Below are 18,222 nucleotides of genomic sequence, written 5' to 3'. Positions count from 1 at the left end.
CACATCTAGGCAGAAATGACATATGGCATGAAACAAAATATGGCAGCAGAATACCAGAACTAGAAAAATACATAGCATCCTCACCAAACTTATGATAGCAAAAGATAAGTGACCAAAACCATCAAAGTCCTCCCCGCTCCCTCGTGAGCGATTTCTCACCTGAATAAAATCAGCACAATATTCCTCAGTTCTTTTTCTTAAAGATACCGCAGGTTGTATCGGGTCCAATTGTCCATAGCCGGCTCGCTCCTTTGCTTGCTGTTCACTTTAAGGTAATACCAACCAGTCCTTCCCGTATGCTGCAACCACTTGAGGGTGATTCTAGTCTTCCTGTGACGTGGACAGGCACCACTGAGCAGACACACTTTGGCAACACACATCACAACGTGCCTGACTGAACGCACCCTCCAATACTCGCCGTGAGATCAGGACCCTATTCCACGCGCTGCCCATGACAAGCATGCCCTTCCCTTAGCAACAAACACTTCAACAGCAGCACAGCCACACAAATCCTTTCCTGCACAGTGCAGACTCACCCTTCCATAGCTGCATCCTGGGAAGCACAGAGGACGTGCATCACATCAATCAGAAGTTGCAGTTTAAACATCACCATACACCGTAGTGTGATTCGAAAAGGCGATGCGCGACACCAATCCAGAGTACCCTGATGTGTGACGCGCAAAGGATTGGCACTCATCACACAAATACCGATCCAGGAATCTCGCGGCAAGTAACTTTCAGGCTCACGAGCTCCCAGCACGAGCCAACATCGGAGCTTGCACTCACCAGCGTTTACACTCTGCATGATCTGACACACAGCCACCGTGCAATCTTGCAGCTTGAGACGTTGAGGTGAGTAACTTTGAAGGTAAATGCAACCTCAACGGTGTACACACTCCTATTAAGTTCAAAAAGTTCATAGAAATACCGTTGGGCGTAATTCGTGTCCAAATGAGCCGGTCGCTCCTCCCGCCGCCTGGCTCCTGAGTGCGCCGGTCCCCCCTGCTCTTGCCGCCTGTTCGCGGCTGCCCCCAGGGCGTATGTGCCTCTTGGTTGTATTTTACTCATTCTGCTCTATGCCTTATTGTGTGTTGTATTCTGCTCTGTGCCTTATTTTGTTCGCCCACTGTGCCCCTGTACTTCTAATTTTTTGCGCTTATTCTGCTGCCTGTTTCCTGCTGTTTTTTCCCCGCTCCCTGCCACTGCTCCCCCGCCCCCCTTTTCTCTTCTGTACCCTCTCCCCTCCTAGTCGCCACCCCGCTCCCGCCTCCCAGCTGCCCCTCCCTCCCTCCTCCCTCTCTCCATTTATGGCAGAGTCCGCACGTACGCGCAGCGGGCGCGCCGATTGTGCATCGAAGGCACGCCAAAGGCAAGCCCGTCTACGCCCGTCCGTGCCTGGACCGTGCCCAGCGCCAGAACCCCTGGTCCTCGACGATGCCAGCGCACCTGACGGACCTACAACGCCGCAACCCTCCACGCACTCAACGCCGGCCGGAACCCCGCCTGCTACCAAGCCACCCCGAAACTCACCCACGAACCCTTCACCTGCCAAGCCTGCCGATTCACCTGCCTCCGGACCTGCACCGCACCCGCCAAGCCGACCACCAACAACAACCACCTCAAGTGCATCCTACTCAACACCCGCTCCGTCCACAGGCACGCCGTGGAGCTCTGGAACCTCCTCGACACAACCTCACCAGACGTCGTCTTCCTCACGGAAACCTGGATGAACGCCTCCTCAGCCCCTGACATCGCCATAGCAATCCCGGAGGGCTACAAGATCACCCGGAGGGACCGAGCCAACCAGACCGGAGGAGGCATCGCCATGGTCCACAAGAACACCATCCGCATCACGACCAACTCCGACGACACCCTCACCGCTGCCGAGCACCTTCACTTCCAGATACACACCGACCCCAAGACCACCCTCAGAGGCACCCTAATCTACAGACCTCCGGGACCGCGCACACAATTCAGCGAAGCCATTGCAGACTGTGTCAACCCACACGCCCTCACCTCCACAGACTACATCCTCCTGGGGGACCTCAACTTCCACCTGGAGAACAACAAGGACTGCAACACCACCGCCCTGCTGGACAACCTCGCCAGCCTCGGACTCAAGCAACTGGTGAACACCCCCACCCACTACGCCGGACACACGCTTGACCCCGTATTCTCCTCCAGCAAGCACATTTCCTTCAGCCACTCCACCGGACTACACTGGACATACCACAGCTGTGTCCACTTCAACTTCAGGAGAACCACGACCCACCACCACCCGCAACAGGTTCCCCGCCGAAGCTGGAGCAAGATCACCGCCGACCAGCTCACCACCTCCCTCGGCCAGAACCCGCCCACCAACACGACAGACCCCAACAAAGCAGCCCGCAACCTCACACAGTGGCTCACCGACTGCACCGACGAACTCGCACCACTGAAGAATCCTCCCAGCAAACCTGGCAGCAGGAGAGCCTCGTGGTTCACCATCGACCTCAAACTCCAAGAAAACCTGGCGCACCCTCGAGAAAGCCTGGCGCCTCGACCAGACAACAGAAAACATGACAGCCCTCAAGAACGCCACCCACGAACACCACCAGCTGATCCGAAGCACCAAGAAGACCGCATTCAAAGAAAGACTGGACAACAACACCCACAACAGCAAGGAGCTCTTCAACATCGCCAAGGAGCTCTCGAATCCCAGCGCATGCAACACCGACATCACTCCCTCGCAAGACCTCTGCGACTCTCTCGCCTCGTTCTTCCACCGCAAGATCGCCGACATTCACAACCGCTTTGGCGCACAGACCGCGCAACCAACCAACACCCCCAAACACCACCCTCTGCACCTGGACCCCTGTCAGCACCGAAGACACCACCCACCTGATGAACACCATCCACTCCGGCTCCCCCACCGACCCCTGCCCACAACACATTTTCAACAAAGCCGACTCCACCATTGCACCCCAACTCCGGAACATCATCAACCGCTCCTTTGCATCCGCCACCTTCCCGTAGAGCTGGAAACATGCCGAGCTGAGCGCCCTCCTGAAGAAACCCACCGCGGACCCCACGGACCTCAAGAACTTCCGCCCCATCTCGCTCCTTCCCTTTCCAGCCAAAGTCATCGAGAAGACCGTCAACAGACAACTCTCCGCCTTCCTCGAGACCAACAGATCCCTCGACCCCTCACAGTTCGGGTTCCGAGCAAACCACAGCACCGAGAACGCCCTCATCGCAGCCACCGACGACATCAGGTCCCTGCTCGACAACGGGGAAACGGCTGCCCTCATCCTCCTGGACTTCTCAGCAGCCTTCGACACCGTCTGCCACCGCACCCTGATACAGCGCCTCAGCAACACCGGAATCCAAGGAACGGCCCTGGAGTGGATCATCTCATTCCTCACCGGAAGAACCCAGAGAGTCCGCCTGCCCCCGTTCTGGTCCGCGGCTACCGAAGTCATCCGCGGCGTCCCGCAAGGATCCTCACTCAGCCCCACCCTCTTCAACGTCTACATGAGCCCCCTCGCAGCCATCGCCCGCCAACACAACCTCAACATCCTCTCCTATGCCGACGACACCCAGCTGATCCTCTCCCACCCCAACGCCACCGCCAAAGCCAACCTCCAGGAAGGAATGAAAGACGTCGCAGAATGGATGAAGATCAGCCGTCTGAAACTGAACTCAGACAAGATGGAAGTCCTCATCCTCTGGCCATCCCCCTCCGCCTGGGACGACTCCTGGTGGCCCCCTGCCCTGGGCAGCGCGCCCAAACCAACGGACCACGCACACAACCTAGGGGTCATCCTGGACTCCTCCCTCACGATGACCAATCAAGTGAACGCAGTCTCATCATCCTGCTTCAACACCCTGCGCATGCTCCGAAAGATCTTCCGATGGATCCCCACCGAAACCAGGAAGACGGTCACCCAGGCCCTCGTAACCAGCCGTCTGGACTACGGGAACGCCCTCTACGCTGGAACCACAGCCAAACTCCAGAAAAGACTCCAGCGCGTCCAGAACGCCTCGGCACGACTCATCCTGGACATCCTGCGCCGCAGCCACATCTCTGCCCACCTGAAAGACCTGCACTGGCTCCCCGTCAACAAGAGGATCACGTTCAGACTCCTCACCCACGCACACAAGCCTCTCCACGACATGGGTCCGAAGTACCTCAACAGCCGCCTCACTTTCCACACACCCACCCGCCAGCTCCGATCCGCCAGCCTCGCCCTCTCGTCCGTCCCTAGAATTCGGAAATCCACCGTCTGAGGAAGATCCTTCTCCTACCTGGCAGCCAAGACATGAAACTCCCTCCCCACTCACCTACGGCTGACCTAGGATCACCTCTCCTTCAGGAAACCACTCAAGACCTGGCTGTTCGAGCAGTAGCGACCCCCCCCCCTCTCTCAGCGCCTTGAGACCCTTACGAGTGAGTAGCGCGCTTTACAAATGATTGATTGAATGAGTGCACCACCAAATTCCCTTTAATGAATTGAGCACTGCCAGATCTGTCAGTTCGCTTAATGACTTGCCACAAATTTGTAAACGGTGCTGCCGGTTAATTTCAAGTTCATTCTCCTGTACCGCTACCTGTAAACTAAATTACAGTGGTGGGGGGGGGGGAACGAAAGCACGCTGCCATGCGTGTATGCAAGGGAGAGAAAGCGAAAGCACGCTGCCATGCGGGCTGTCCACATGCGCGTGCATTTTTTGTCCCTCCGTGTGTGTGTCATGATAATACAAAGCTATTTGGCACAAGATGGCGTCAGACTGTCCACTGTCCGTACGTATGCGCGCATGTTAGCTTTGGCTGAATGGCGAGAGCAGCCATTTTTGTCCATCCGTACGCGTGCATGGAAAGCTTTGGAAGAATCGATCGCAAAAGGCACTCTCATGGCGAGGGCAGCACATGCGTGATAACGCCAGGCGAGACCTAAAAAAGAATCGATGGATTCCTCTCCGTAACTTGACTACACTTGGCCAGCTGCCCGCAGTGCTCACCCTGGCACCGTTTTAGCAGTTTATCACTGGTGGCTCAATAAAGGTGGAGAGCTTGCCCTCCAATGAGGCTGCCATTGATTTTTTTTTTTTTTTCTTTTTTCAATGAAGGTTCATCGTTTCTCCGAAGAATGAGGCGGTGTCTCTGAAATACCAATGGGCCACATGCAGTTATCAACATGCTGCGTGTGCCGTCAGGCTAAGGGACACTCCCTGATTGGCCTGTGCCTCTGCCATTCACATGACGGGCGTACCGTAGGGCGGAGAGATAGTCCCTGATAGGCCTCTGCCCTCTGAAAGGCTGTTTGTTAGTGCTAAGAAGTCAGTCAGACCCTGGTTGGGTGCTGAAACCCTTGAAACGGGAGTGTGCGTGCCAGTTTCTATGACAGTTTCCAGATACCTAAATGCGTTCCACTTACCTTCATTGTATGTAAATGCATAATGTATGGATAGACATCCTGAAATGTGGCATGATGCTTTTTTTGTTCTCTGTAATTTTAATTTAATCTCCTCCAGTAACTTTTCGAGGCAGTTTAACAATTCTCTGGGTCCCATTGTGATATGACTAGGGAGAGTGCGGGGCTAGTGCCCCACCTGTAAACATCCTTCCACCCCTCCCCCCCCCCCCACCCTTGTGCCACATCACCTGGCGACAGCTGCAGCTGGAAGATGGATTCTGCCCTCTCAGACTGAAAACAGCTGTTCCTCCTTACATTTCAATTTACATTCGCATGGTCTCTTGTACTTCCTAAGAGTATTTGTCAGGATCCGTTTCTGTAGTTATTTCATGCAACATATCATTCATGTAAAGAGTGCACTGTGAAGAGGGGCCTCCATGGATCTGAGATTTCAGGCTGCGAGTGTTAAGAGCCACGATTGAGACCTTTGGAGTAGAGGTCGAATGTCTCAGTGCCTGTCCGTGGGTGATAAAGGGGATCAAAATTCATGCTCCTCCAATTCTTGGCCTCTCAGCAGAGCGCACTGAGCAATGGTCTAATGTGCCTATTGTGATTTTATGCGAAAGTGCGTCAGAGGTAAACGGCGGTCTAAGTATTTCACAGGGCGAAAGTTAAGAAAAGGTAATGCTTACCCGTGAGTAGGTGTTGTGCGAGTGGGTTCGTGTGCGGGAAAGTGAAGGAGATACAAGGAAGTACATGCAGTGGAGACGGAAGAGAGGCTGTAAAAAAGGAAAGTTGCAGTATGAGGTATGCCGATGGAGGATTTCAGGAAGTGATGAGGGGCACACATGCCTAAAAGGCTGCAGAGGAGTGCTGTGAAGAGAACAAGGATTTAGACACTTAAGGACCCCTTGTGTGCCCCCTAAAATAAATTCTGGAGACGACACTGTTCTGGAAGAATCCGAGAATGAAGGAAAGGTTTATTTACCCAATCTCCGTGTTTATTACTGCAGGCAGTGCAGTGTGGAGGCTACGGAGTGGGGGAGATGACCGGCCGCGTGGGGGGGAGGGGGGGGGGGAGCTGTGTGCTGGCTCCTGCGTCACACCGGTGCAGCTGCGGTACATCACCGCGCCACCCACCGGCCCCGTGATGCTATTAATGAATATAAATCGAGTTAAGGCCCGTGGCTTCAAAGGCTGCAGGTGGCCCTTGGCCGCGGCCTGGTCTGGGGATGCAGAGCAGCAAGCAGGCCGGGGACTGGGGGCGGGGTGCCACGCAGGCCCAGGCTTTGTGCCACACAGGCCCAGGCTGGGTGCCAAGCGGCAACGAGAGGCTCAGTGTAACCTCAGCAGACTCCCCCTGGAGGGGGTGGCGGTGGATGCAGCCTGTTAACACTACCAAGTATGGAAGCGTCACCGACGGCAGTAACTCACACGGCCCTGTGTGAACTTCAACCCCGGCCTTTTCGTTCGGTTTTATGTGTTGGTGCTATAATGCCAAAGTTTTTGTATTTGATCTGGTGATCTAATGCCATGTTTGTATGTGTATGGTGCCAAGTTTGGGTAATTTTTTGAATTACTGGCAGGTGTCTGTGTATTAGCGCTAGAATAGCAAGTTCTTCAGCGCTATGTCCGCTGTGTGTGCTGGAGCTGAAATGTCCGTTTTATTGCGTGCATTCGTGTTGCAGTAGCCAGTTTCTCATCTGGTGCTGTTAAAGTCCTTGTTTGTGTGCGAGCTTGTCTTTCAATGGCAGGCTTGTGTGAGCATCGGTGTTGCAATCTCGAGTTAGTGTTTCAGTTCTCTCAATGTCCGCTTGGTGTGTTTTCTTTATTGCCATTCTTCTGTGTGTTGTTGTTGTAAAGCCATGAGTATTTGTGCTGTAAAACCAGGCATGTTCCTGTGCGATGTACTGCAGTGCTTAATTTGAGCTGGTGGTTTCCGGTGCGCACTAAAACTTAATCCTCAGCACAGGCTCTGACAGTATTCCACAGGGTGGAGCTGTTGTCTAATTTTGGGATGAGCACAACAATAGTTGTTTAAACGTTCAATATACATTAAAAATGAATCTATCCTCCTGCCAACACCATTGTTTTACCTTTGGATGGCTGGAGTAGTCTCAATTGTCACACTTGTAGGAGTGTGGTGGTTAGTAGTTGTGTTGGTAATGTCATTGGCAGGGACAATGGGTGGTGGGGGTTGCAAGGACCTCCTGAGATTGGCCCTGGCACGTACATTTCTACAAATGAACCACTGCTGTAATGACTGGTCTGTGTCAGAACCGGTGCAGTGGTGCAAAATTTGTGGAGGCGCGCCAATGACCTCTTTGTGTGTCTGTGGTGGTGCTGTAACACCATGATTGTGTGTATTGGTACTGCATCAGGGGCGGCTCGCCCGTGAGGGGAGGAGCGTCGCCCGCCACCTAAATTGCCCCCAAATCCTCAGATGAAAAACAAAATGCCAAGAAATGAACTTGATTACCATTTTTATTTTTTATCTCCCTGGCCTGAACCGAGGGCCCGAACAGGGCGAGGCTAAGATTGCGGAATAGCAGTGAGGATTGTGGGCTGCCTGGGCACTTTTCAAAGTGGGCATGTCCCTTTGGCCGGCCGAACTGCGATGGCCAACCTGTCGTGCATATTATGAAGGCTCTAACCCAGCTGTCTTGAGACAGCTGGTTTAGAGCAAATGCAGGGCTCCAGTGTCCTAAGGAGCCGAGAGAAGACGCTCCCTCCAATCCTGGCGCTTCTCTCATGCTGGTAATGGCATGAGAGCAGTGGCAGGATTGGTTAAGGCAGTTGGGCAGAGCCCACGTCAGACTGCAGGGAGGAGGAGGCAGGGTTAAAGGCAGGTGATTTTTATTTTTGCCCTCTACCCACTTGCCTGTCTCACCACTTCCCATAGCCGCGACTGACTGCAATGCCAGTTTTGTGTTTTGGTGATGTAAACTCTGGCTTCATTGTGATGGTCCTGCAGTGTCTGTTATTTGGCTTCACAGCAATTTGTTGGCCCAAAAGTCCCTACGGAACAGTGGCGTAGGAAGGGTGCCGAGGACCCTATTGCAAGCATGGAAATGCCCCCTTTTGGGTTCTCAAAAAAAAAAGACAATTGGAGTGGAAGGCCCTTCACTGTCGTGGGCCCCGGTGCCACTGCCCTTTATGCGCCATTGAGGGACACGCACCAGTTAATGAAAGATGGACTGCACCAGCCAACCTCCACTCCAAGCTGTGCTTTATTGCTGAGTTGCTTCATTTGTGGAGTGGCCTCGAGCACAGAGTACGTTGAGGGATGTTAAACTGTGATCCCGTTGCACCCCAGCAGAGTGCGCCACTGCTGGACTGGGATCGACCCAGAGTGAACGACCACATACAGTAGTGCGCAACTCGTGCCAGTTCGCCGGACTGAGGTGAGATTGAGGCCTTCCACCCCTGGGACAGATGTCTACACATCTTGATAAATCCGTAAATTCTCCCATAAGTGGCGCCCATTACCTTCTCCTGTGTGTGTTGTTTGGTAGTGTCTGTGATGTGCATTAAAACCGGTGTACTCTGGATGACGAGGGGGACAGAGCTCACTTTGCTTCCAAAACCTGGCATGAAAACCAGACTGGGCTAAACTGATCTGCCAAATGTGCTCCTGGATCTGCCTGAAGTTCACTTACCCCTGCTCACATTGTCAAAGTTATGATAACATACTTCTCGGCGGCCATCTTGGACTTCCTTTATGCAGAGCAGTGACCTGTCTGGGAGTAAGCGCCTCCATTTGGAGAAATCCTTTCCTGATTTTATATGTGCCCTCGTCTCTTCTTGGTGGAAAAACCTTGAAGGATGGGTCTAGAATGGAGTTCTGATTTAGATTTATTTAAGGTAGGCACGTTTTTTGCATCTTTTCACTGGCCCATATTTACTATTGCCATCCAGATTATCTTTATTTGATAAAAAAAAAAAATATATATATATATATATATATTAGGCAAGCTCATACATTTTACACATGTCAGCTAGAAATCAATTGTGCTTGCATCTCACACGTGTCAAAATTTTACATCCAATCAATTGATGATGCTTGCCATAAAAATCTATAAAATAGAAATCAATTGTAAATATAAAACTCATTGCGCTCAACCAGTAACGCTATGAAACCATGTTCAGGTATTAAGATGTCGCTTCAAATCATGAGTTAAAGTGCAGGTGCAGCGGAAGTGCACCGCGTTTGCCAATGTTGGTAAAATCAAAGAGTGGAACAAGGGCCATGCTGAGATCTATTATCGTATATTCTGCTAGGAATTCACTGCCTTCGCACTATGCTCTGGTGGAACCGCCCTTCCTTGGTTGTCGAACTGACACGAGACCTGTAAGACTACTGCTTGCAGGATGGTAGAAGTCAGGTCATGCTCATCACTTCTGCCATCCAATTTCCATCCGCCCCCACGGATCAGGACACGAGCTGGCGAAGGAGGACTGGTGTTTGAGAGCCAGAACACCCTTCGTTACTCCCATAGATAGGGGCATTCTTGGACACTGGAGCCTACCTACGTTTGAGCTTTGCTCTGGAAGAGCAGTCGCTGGTCTTCCAGGATTGAAAGATGTCACTATAGCGAGCATAGGGAGCACGCCCTGCTATTGCCTAGGTTTATGGCCAGACCACTAAATGGCGCCAGACCACCTGTTTTCTAGTTCCTTGGGCTGTATGTGCATGCATGTATACATTTTTATATATATCCTAGAAATTCATTAAACAAAGGTTAAAGTGATATTTAACACATTGTCAATTAATTACAAGCACGCCCTTTTGTTCCTCTTACCCTGCTTGTATGCGTCACTAAACGTTCTACAAAAAGGCTGAGGTGAGAACATTTTTGGGAAAGTTTTGTGAAGATTCATCAAACGGTGCCAAAGTTAGTATCAAACCAAAAAAAGCTTTCCTATGGAAACAAGGTCTTGATTGGAACAAGTTAGTGGCAACTGCCACTGGGTTTTGTAAGGAGGTTGAGTTTTTAATTTTTTTTATTTAACTAAAATAGGTGCTGCTTATCACTCCTGTCTAAAACAGAAGCAGCAAGAAGTTAGTGTGGCCCCAGGCTTCACACTAACTTCTGGCAAGCCTGGGCCTAGATTGTGGTGAATGCACCTATAAAACCCAGGTCTAGTGCAGGTGCCCTCAGAGATGTGTAGGAAGGTAAATTTAGCAAAATCACTGATGCACTTATTAATTTGACTCCCGTAGTTGAAAAAAGTGAGGCAAACAGTTGCTAAAGCATCTCGCCATCTGAGTCCTGGTTTAGAACTCACTGGCCCACTCCTGATTTGCAACGGACAGTGTCAGCATTTGTTTCTTGGTTATCTATTTTTGACATTGAACTATTTGTAAAGTGCTCTGATAACCTTCTAGGGTCAAGTTCGCACTATATAAAACTTTATAAATAAAATAAAAATGTCACTCTGCTGCTGTGCTCCAATCTGATGAGACCAGCTTTTATTGAGCTGCAAAGTCTTACGTGGAAAATGAAGCTCGAACACACCAAGTTCATTTGTTTATTGAACATGAAGCCCTAGCAGACAAATATCCTTTTCGTGGAAAGATGCAGCCTTTCAACCACTCATGCATATTTGATCCAGAGGCGTCCAGCAATTGAAGATGAAAGCACCATTTTTCTTCAGGCTTATTAAATTCTACAAAGACTGGGAACACAAACCGATCTAGAATTAAATGCCGAATTTGACTCCTAATTTGGCTAAATAGGTGTGTATGGGCCTTCGTTTGACGACAAACAGGTCAAGGGAGAAGACCCATCCTTGAGCAAGGGGGGGGCCATTTGCATTGTTTGCTTCTAAATTGTGGCTCCTCTTAAGATCTGTTCTGTGTGATTGTAGGGTCAGCGGTCTCGCTTAATTTGAAATCCGTGTCATTTAAAGATGGTTTCAGATCTCTGGTGGCAAAGGGCTTCCTGTACCCTAAGATCCGGACAGCAAGTTTAAGAGTAATCCCATTAAGGTTCAACGCAGACCCATGAGGATCAACTTCTAGAAAGTGATGGACATGCTGTGCCCGTTCCGTTTCTAGAGTCCCGATAGGTTTATCGGGTGGGGAAAGGAGTGCACACCAGTTTCAGTGTTGTCGGGGAAGAGGACAACTAGGACCTCTAAATGGCATAGTGAGCTTTAGCTGACTACCTTTACCAATTTCTGGGTTCCAATAAGTCTGGATCAATTCAAACCAGAAATCTGAGGGTTTCACCAGGGGTTTGGGGCCTGTCCGGTATTCAGTGGTTCGAGGAAAGCACAAAATCAATCCTCTCTGTTGCAAAGATCTAGCCAGGCTGCCCACAAAGCGAGGAAGTACATGTGACCAGTGAAGTAATTCATGGCTGACCACTTTAAGCCTCTGTGAATGGTGTGAGTTTTGGGACCTGTTCGACTGGCCAGTGGAGTAGTTTGTTCGATTACGTGTTCAGTACATTGGTTGGAGATATTTGTTCTCAAAATTGACACTATAATTGTTTTATAAGGCTTTATCTGTGTAATGCGCACACACCACCTTATGGCTGCGAACACCGAATCCCAGACTATGTTGATCTTTTTGTATCAAACATATGGAAACCAACCACTGATTCAGAGCTCTCTAAGAGTAAAAACCGATACCCCAGCATGTGCAAGGAGGCACAGAATAGCGCATTGGTCTTATCAATGCATTTAGCTAGTCGCGATCCAGATAGATACATACCACGTAAAGCTGGACTGAGTCTGTTCTTTAGCAATAGGCCCTGGGACGGAGTCTTTCTCAAGGAGGTTTATTAAATCATGGGGGGGGGGCAAGCAGCACTGGGGTTCCTGGGATCTTATTAATCATGTAGACTCAACCAGAGAAATTATGTTCCAAGTGCAGCAGATAGAACAATCCTAGTGTATCTAATGCCCTATGGTGTGTTCCTTTCCCTTCAGCGCTTTCCTTCTGCAACTGGTGCACGAGATGATGTCCTTGCCGGGGTGTCTCTGAACAACGGACAACAGCTGAGCACAGCAGCTGATGCCGTCACATGATGGGTGTTGAGGCTTCAATGAACTACAGGAAATCTTCTGATGAGCCACAATGTTTGCGTAATGTTAACTGACATGATGAACACGGCAGGGGTGCGGGACACCTCTAGCAGTGTGCCCGCATGGAAATCACTTTGTAATTAACATTTGCAGAAAGAAATACGAATAACCTCAGGAAAAAATTGGGGGGGTTTCTCCCACGCCACCTTTTCTTGCTATTGTGAGGTGGCCATCTTGGAGCGGGAGCACTTGCTTTTCATTACTAAGATTTCACCTGCATAGTTGTCCGCGGAGAAGGTGCAGAGGCACCAGAGCCCTTGGGTGTGAACGGCCCACTAAACACCAACGATGGTGGTCTTTTACTACCCTACAGGGTGCCGTTTTCCTTGCTTGCATTTGGACCCACAGCCATTGAGAACCACAATACACCACTTTGTGTTAAGGAATCAAAATATATTCAGCGGTTTACTTTTAAGCCACCTTACACAATGTCTCAGTATGACATGTAACAAAGAATGTAGCAGTATTCTATACAAAAGGAGCATGTGATTCATCACAATAATGATAGCGTTCCAAGCAGTGCGCTCATATATCGTCCGTTCTCTGTGTATCCAACCAAGAAAATCCCAAGGGAGTCTTGTTTAATTGGAAAGCCAACCATGTACGAAAGAACAGTGTTGGAGACACGCTAGAAGGAATCGTGGCATGTAATTGACGTTTGCAATAAATAAAGTTTGATACTAGAAGGATGGGTGCATGACATGGTCATATGATTATCCTGATATTAGAAGCCCTGATGTCTGCGTAGGACGAAATGCGTTGGCTGGATACATTGGATAATGTACCTTTTTGTTGCAAAACTGGATTGAATAATACATTCGGAATTGGCTTTCCAATTAAACAAGACTCCCTTGGGATTTTCTTGGTTGGATACACCGAGAATGGACGATATATGAGCGCACTGCTTGGAACGCGATCGTTATTTGGATTAATCACGCGCTCCTTTTGTATAGATTGTAGTTATTGTTGGTGGCCAGTGGCGGTGGGACCACAAAGTAGAGCGTAATCAGAACTTTGAGAATAAGTATCCCAGAACAGACACCTGTGTTCACTGTTCTTGCCACCCTCACTGCCAGTTTGTGTATAATAAAGAATGTAGCCGCATTTTTTCCATAGCTCTTGAGTTGTGCAATGTCTACAGCACAGTACAAACCTTCACAACCGCTTGGAAGCTGAATGTCTGAAAAGGTGACAGCCACAAGTCACTGGTGCCACACCCTTCCCCTATATTTGCATGTCCTTGTCGGCTCTTCGGGGAACTACCCAAGACTAGGCAATGATCAGGACCAGCTTTAGCACTGGTGGCGTCCAGTGCGACAATGTTTGTTGGTGTCCCCCTCCCCCCCCCCCCCCCCCCCCCCCCCCCCATCCATGGTGGAGGTGGTAACCACCTCCACCACAGGTTCCCTCACCACCACCTTTTAACAGTGCTCCTCAAGTCTCCATAACCACTCTCTCTCAGATGCATTTAATTAGTTATAGTGCCACTCACACCAGTGTAGGATGTCTGAGCACTTTGCATCACACATTACACAGACAATCAATCATATGTGTGTAAATCAGCGTATAGAAAATGTTACATAAGCCAGAGGACTACAATGTGTAGGAGTAACATGTCGTCCATACTCGTAGGCAGTATAGTTTGAGTACTTGGTCTGGAGAAGCACAAACTCAGAATTGAAAACGGAACACCATAGTTGAGGGTTCTCTTTAATAAGAATCGATTTCCATCCAAATGAACCCTTTTGCAACATTAATCTATGCTCTAATCCATACTTGGCAGTGTGTATGTTGCTCTTTGACCACTAATAATTCACTGTTCTAGATTAGGATTTCAATTCATAAATTGCACGTAACAAAAAGATGTCTCTTAAAGCATTAACCCACTGACCTTTTTAGGTCTCGCCTGACCAGCGCTTTAGCGCTGGCTCTGGCGAGACTTATAGTAAGCGCGTTTTGGAAGTGCAAACAGTGGCTTTGCAGGCCTCCAACTACAGTGCATGTGACCCGTCCGGGCGCGCGCACCATTTGGAGTCCTGCAACCACTTGTTTGCTTTCACTTTAGCCGTGATTCATCGCACCATTTGGCAGCCTGCGTGCCCGCCCCCACTCCCCCTCCCACTCCGTCAGCTTCAGTGCGCGCTTGTTAGACCACACAAGTGCGGAGTTGTCACTTTGGTCACAGCTTGTCAACCTCGTATTGTGAATTACATTTCCGTGTGTTTTGAAAATAACAATAGCTTTTACTTCGCAGGGTTAATCGGCGAACGTATCACCCATGGGAATGTCTGTATTTTTCTTAAATTGCTGCCTTTTCTCTGACTATTTGTTTTAATTACTTTGTTTAAAAGCCAGCTTTAAGGCAATTGACTCCCCAGAGTGCAAGGGGACTAGACTGAAGCCGTCATCTGCATTTAAAAACACGGACAGGGGAGGCTTGGCTCGCACGTGATCAGGATGGATGGCACGGGATGGTTTGGTACTTCAGTATTCTGCATACCCAGCAGGCAGGCGGGGGCTGAAAAGTCAGTTCAAGACAGTACCACACGTTTCTCCTAGCAGTGCCACCAGTCCTCTCCTCTGCCACCCACGGACATGCTGGGGAACTCTTATAATAAGGGTATAAACTCAACAATCTTCAACATAAATGGAATAAACGGCCAAACATCTCGGACAACAAAGCAAGCGACAAAGAGATGCTACAGAACCGTCCTCAACAGTGAAACCGCATATATGGATGTTTTAAAACAGAAGCGACACAGGAGGTAGTCTTGAAACAATACCGACTGATGTAAGGCATGAAAAAGTAGAAAAGCTTCACACACTTCAGCTTTATTTCACCGCCATGAAAGAAAATAAACACGCGTGAGGGCAAATACATCATGTTAAATTTATGTTAACATAGTTTCATTGTTGTATTTTTCAACGTGTGCCACCGGTACAAATAAAACAAACACGCGCGCAAAGAAGTGAAAAAGCTTAAGGCACTTTGGCTTTATTTCACCGCCATGAAAGAAAAGAAAACACGCGTACGCGGGCAAAAACATTTATTAAAGCTATTCATGTAAAAATTGCGTAGTGGTAGTCTTCATTATGGTCAGTTTAAACAAATGGACAGAACGAAAAACTGCAATAGTTGGAAAAGGAAACCCTAGTAAAAAAAAAAAAACACTTCAAACATCCATGCTGCGCGCGATTCGCGCTAAAGAAGGAGGCAGCAGGGGGAGGGGAGACAGGAGGGGGACTGCGCATGTTTCCCTTGTGGGAACGAGCAGGGGCACCATATGTTTGCAAGTTAATTACAAACATATGGTGTCCTTGCTCGCTCCCGCCAGGGGATAGCCACACGTGCACAGATTTCGCGAATCCTATGATGAAAAAGCTTTTTTTTTAATTATCCATTTTAATGCAGGGAGGTCCTTTTGAAATCTCCCTCACACAGGCCTGGGGATTAGGATAGGCATATCCTACCCACTTATGCTCTTTTTGTTTTAACTGCTCCCAACACGGTGTTCAGTGGGTAATGCATGTGCAGCAGAAATATTTCTGTGCTGGACAGCCAATCAGAGTGTAGCAACTCACAAATCGGCACCTGGATTTGAAAATTTCCAATGGAAGGACAGGAGAAAAAGCTACCTTGTTCATTGCTGTGCTTTTATTTAATGAACTAGATTTGCACACATCCGTGGATTCGCAAATCTGCAGAGGATCCGTGGATTAAAGGTCCAGATAACCCTAAATTTGAACCTCTTCATGCCCTGAATGAAACACTTTCTAAACAATCATTCTCAAAAGCTCTGAATGGATTTATACCAGAATCATGTAAAGGCACTTCCAGTGAGGTTTTTATCCCCCTTCCCCTGCCAAAAATTCAAAGAATATCTAACAAAACAAGCGCGCACTGAAGTTGACGAGGAGGGAGTGGGAGGGGGGAGTGGGGGCGGGCACAGTGCAAATGGTGTGGTTGAAAGCCCACAGCATGTGTTGTGCACATGAAAGTGACAATCCGGAAACAAAGCAGGCTGGCCGGCTCTGTGGTCTGCAGAGATCTTATCGGCGCTATAATGTCTCCACCATCAATGGGCCCTAAACACCGTCGATCACCCAAAGTGGCCATATGTTAAAGTGATGCTTCACTTTAATGGGTATTTTCCAGTTTGAATTCTCCCAGCTCTGCCCGGAAGAGAAACATTTTCGTTTCAAACTGCTGTGCCCAGGGCTGTTCTATTCACTTTATTTCTGAATGTGAAATCGTGCTTGCATTCAATTTGTGCACACAAACGAAATGGATGTGTTCCTAAAAGTAGGGCATAAATAAATTGAATAAATGCAACTTTGAGTCTTTCATTAAGGATGAAAGGTTGTAAGAGCGCCTGTGTCAACCAGGGAGGCCTTGAGGACACATAGCTGTGCTTTCAGAAACATGGTCCGAAACACGACTTGCTAATGATATGAATGTATTATTTTTTATGAGTGACTAAGTTTATATTTTGTGACTTGGAAATAGCACACACACACATCTAGTCAGGCGCAAAGGCAGCTTCCAAGAGTTAGCACATGAAAGTCCGATGGTTTGCCCTCAGCGATGCACGTTATGAGAGTCACTGGCCACGGGACAGTTTGTGATTCATGAATGCAGCAAACAGCTGTGGTAAGAGATATAGTATTTGCATTAAGAGATATATTATGTGCAACGACTGATTACAGAATATGGGCCCTCCATATGTGCGGTCTGTGCGGAGACACAAATGTATAGCATATCTAGCTTTAAAAGCCACCTTATTTTTCGTATTTTACAGTGGCAGTGAGCTGCACTTTAAGCAGGACTTTGCGTGCCACTGACACGACCCCAGCCCTTCCAGTGTATCCAACGTGGTAACATGGATTTTTTTACTTTAACTAACAGGCGCCATTGTTTTCACCTTTTACAGTGGCAGTGAGTTGCACGTGAAAGCAGAGTTTGCCATTTCACTAATACTGCCCCAGCCCTTCCAGTCTTTCCAATGCACAATCCCACTACAAATAATTCCAGTACACTCAAAACCACATAATTACTATCCACATAATTCCACTGCACACAATGGCACGTAATTCCAGTACACACATCTGCGCTACACCACACATTTACGCATCACACAATTCCACAATTAGCAATTTCAATCTAACGCACATAATTCCACTCCACATTCATGCACTCCGCTCCATAACACATGGGTAAAGCACATTGTCATTTACAGCGCCAATAGCTCTAACTCTCGCAAAAGTGAGACCTATGGCCATTGCACACAATAAATTCAACTTTGTAGCATGCCACATAATTCCAGACAATATAATGCTACTCCACACCATGCCACATAATCCCACACAACACCACACTATTTAATGCCACACAATTCTACATCACACAACATAATTACACTCCACACAATGCCACTCAGCGCTGCATAATTACACTCCACATAATAACACTCTACTCAATACAACACACCCCACATAAATGTACTTTATCCCACATACCAGCAATCCACATAAATGCTCTCCACACCATGACACATAATTCCAATAAGCATAATTTCACTCAACGCCACACAGTTCCAAGCCACACAATTCAACTCCACACATTTCCAATACATACCGCACAATTCCATACGAAACAACATATATCGAATACACAACACAATTCCACAACACACTACATATCCCCAATCCACACCGCATATTTCCACATCGT

At 48.7% G+C, this 18,222-nt stretch overlaps 1 protein-coding gene across 1 annotated transcript in view; it reads left to right on the top strand.

The window, feature by feature from the left end:
* COX4I2 (cytochrome c oxidase subunit 4I2) overlaps positions 1-18,222 on the top strand; it is a 195,916-nt gene that overhangs the window by 56,620 nt on the left and 121,074 nt on the right. The gene's annotated exons all lie outside the window — the stretch shown is intronic.

Source organism: Triturus cristatus, chromosome 7 (genome assembly GCF_964204655.1).
Source record: "Triturus cristatus chromosome 7, aTriCri1.1, whole genome shotgun sequence".
NCBI classification, from domain to species: Eukaryota; Metazoa; Chordata; class Amphibia; order Caudata; family Salamandridae; genus Triturus; species Triturus cristatus.
This window is presented reverse-complemented; position numbering and strand designations above follow the sequence as displayed.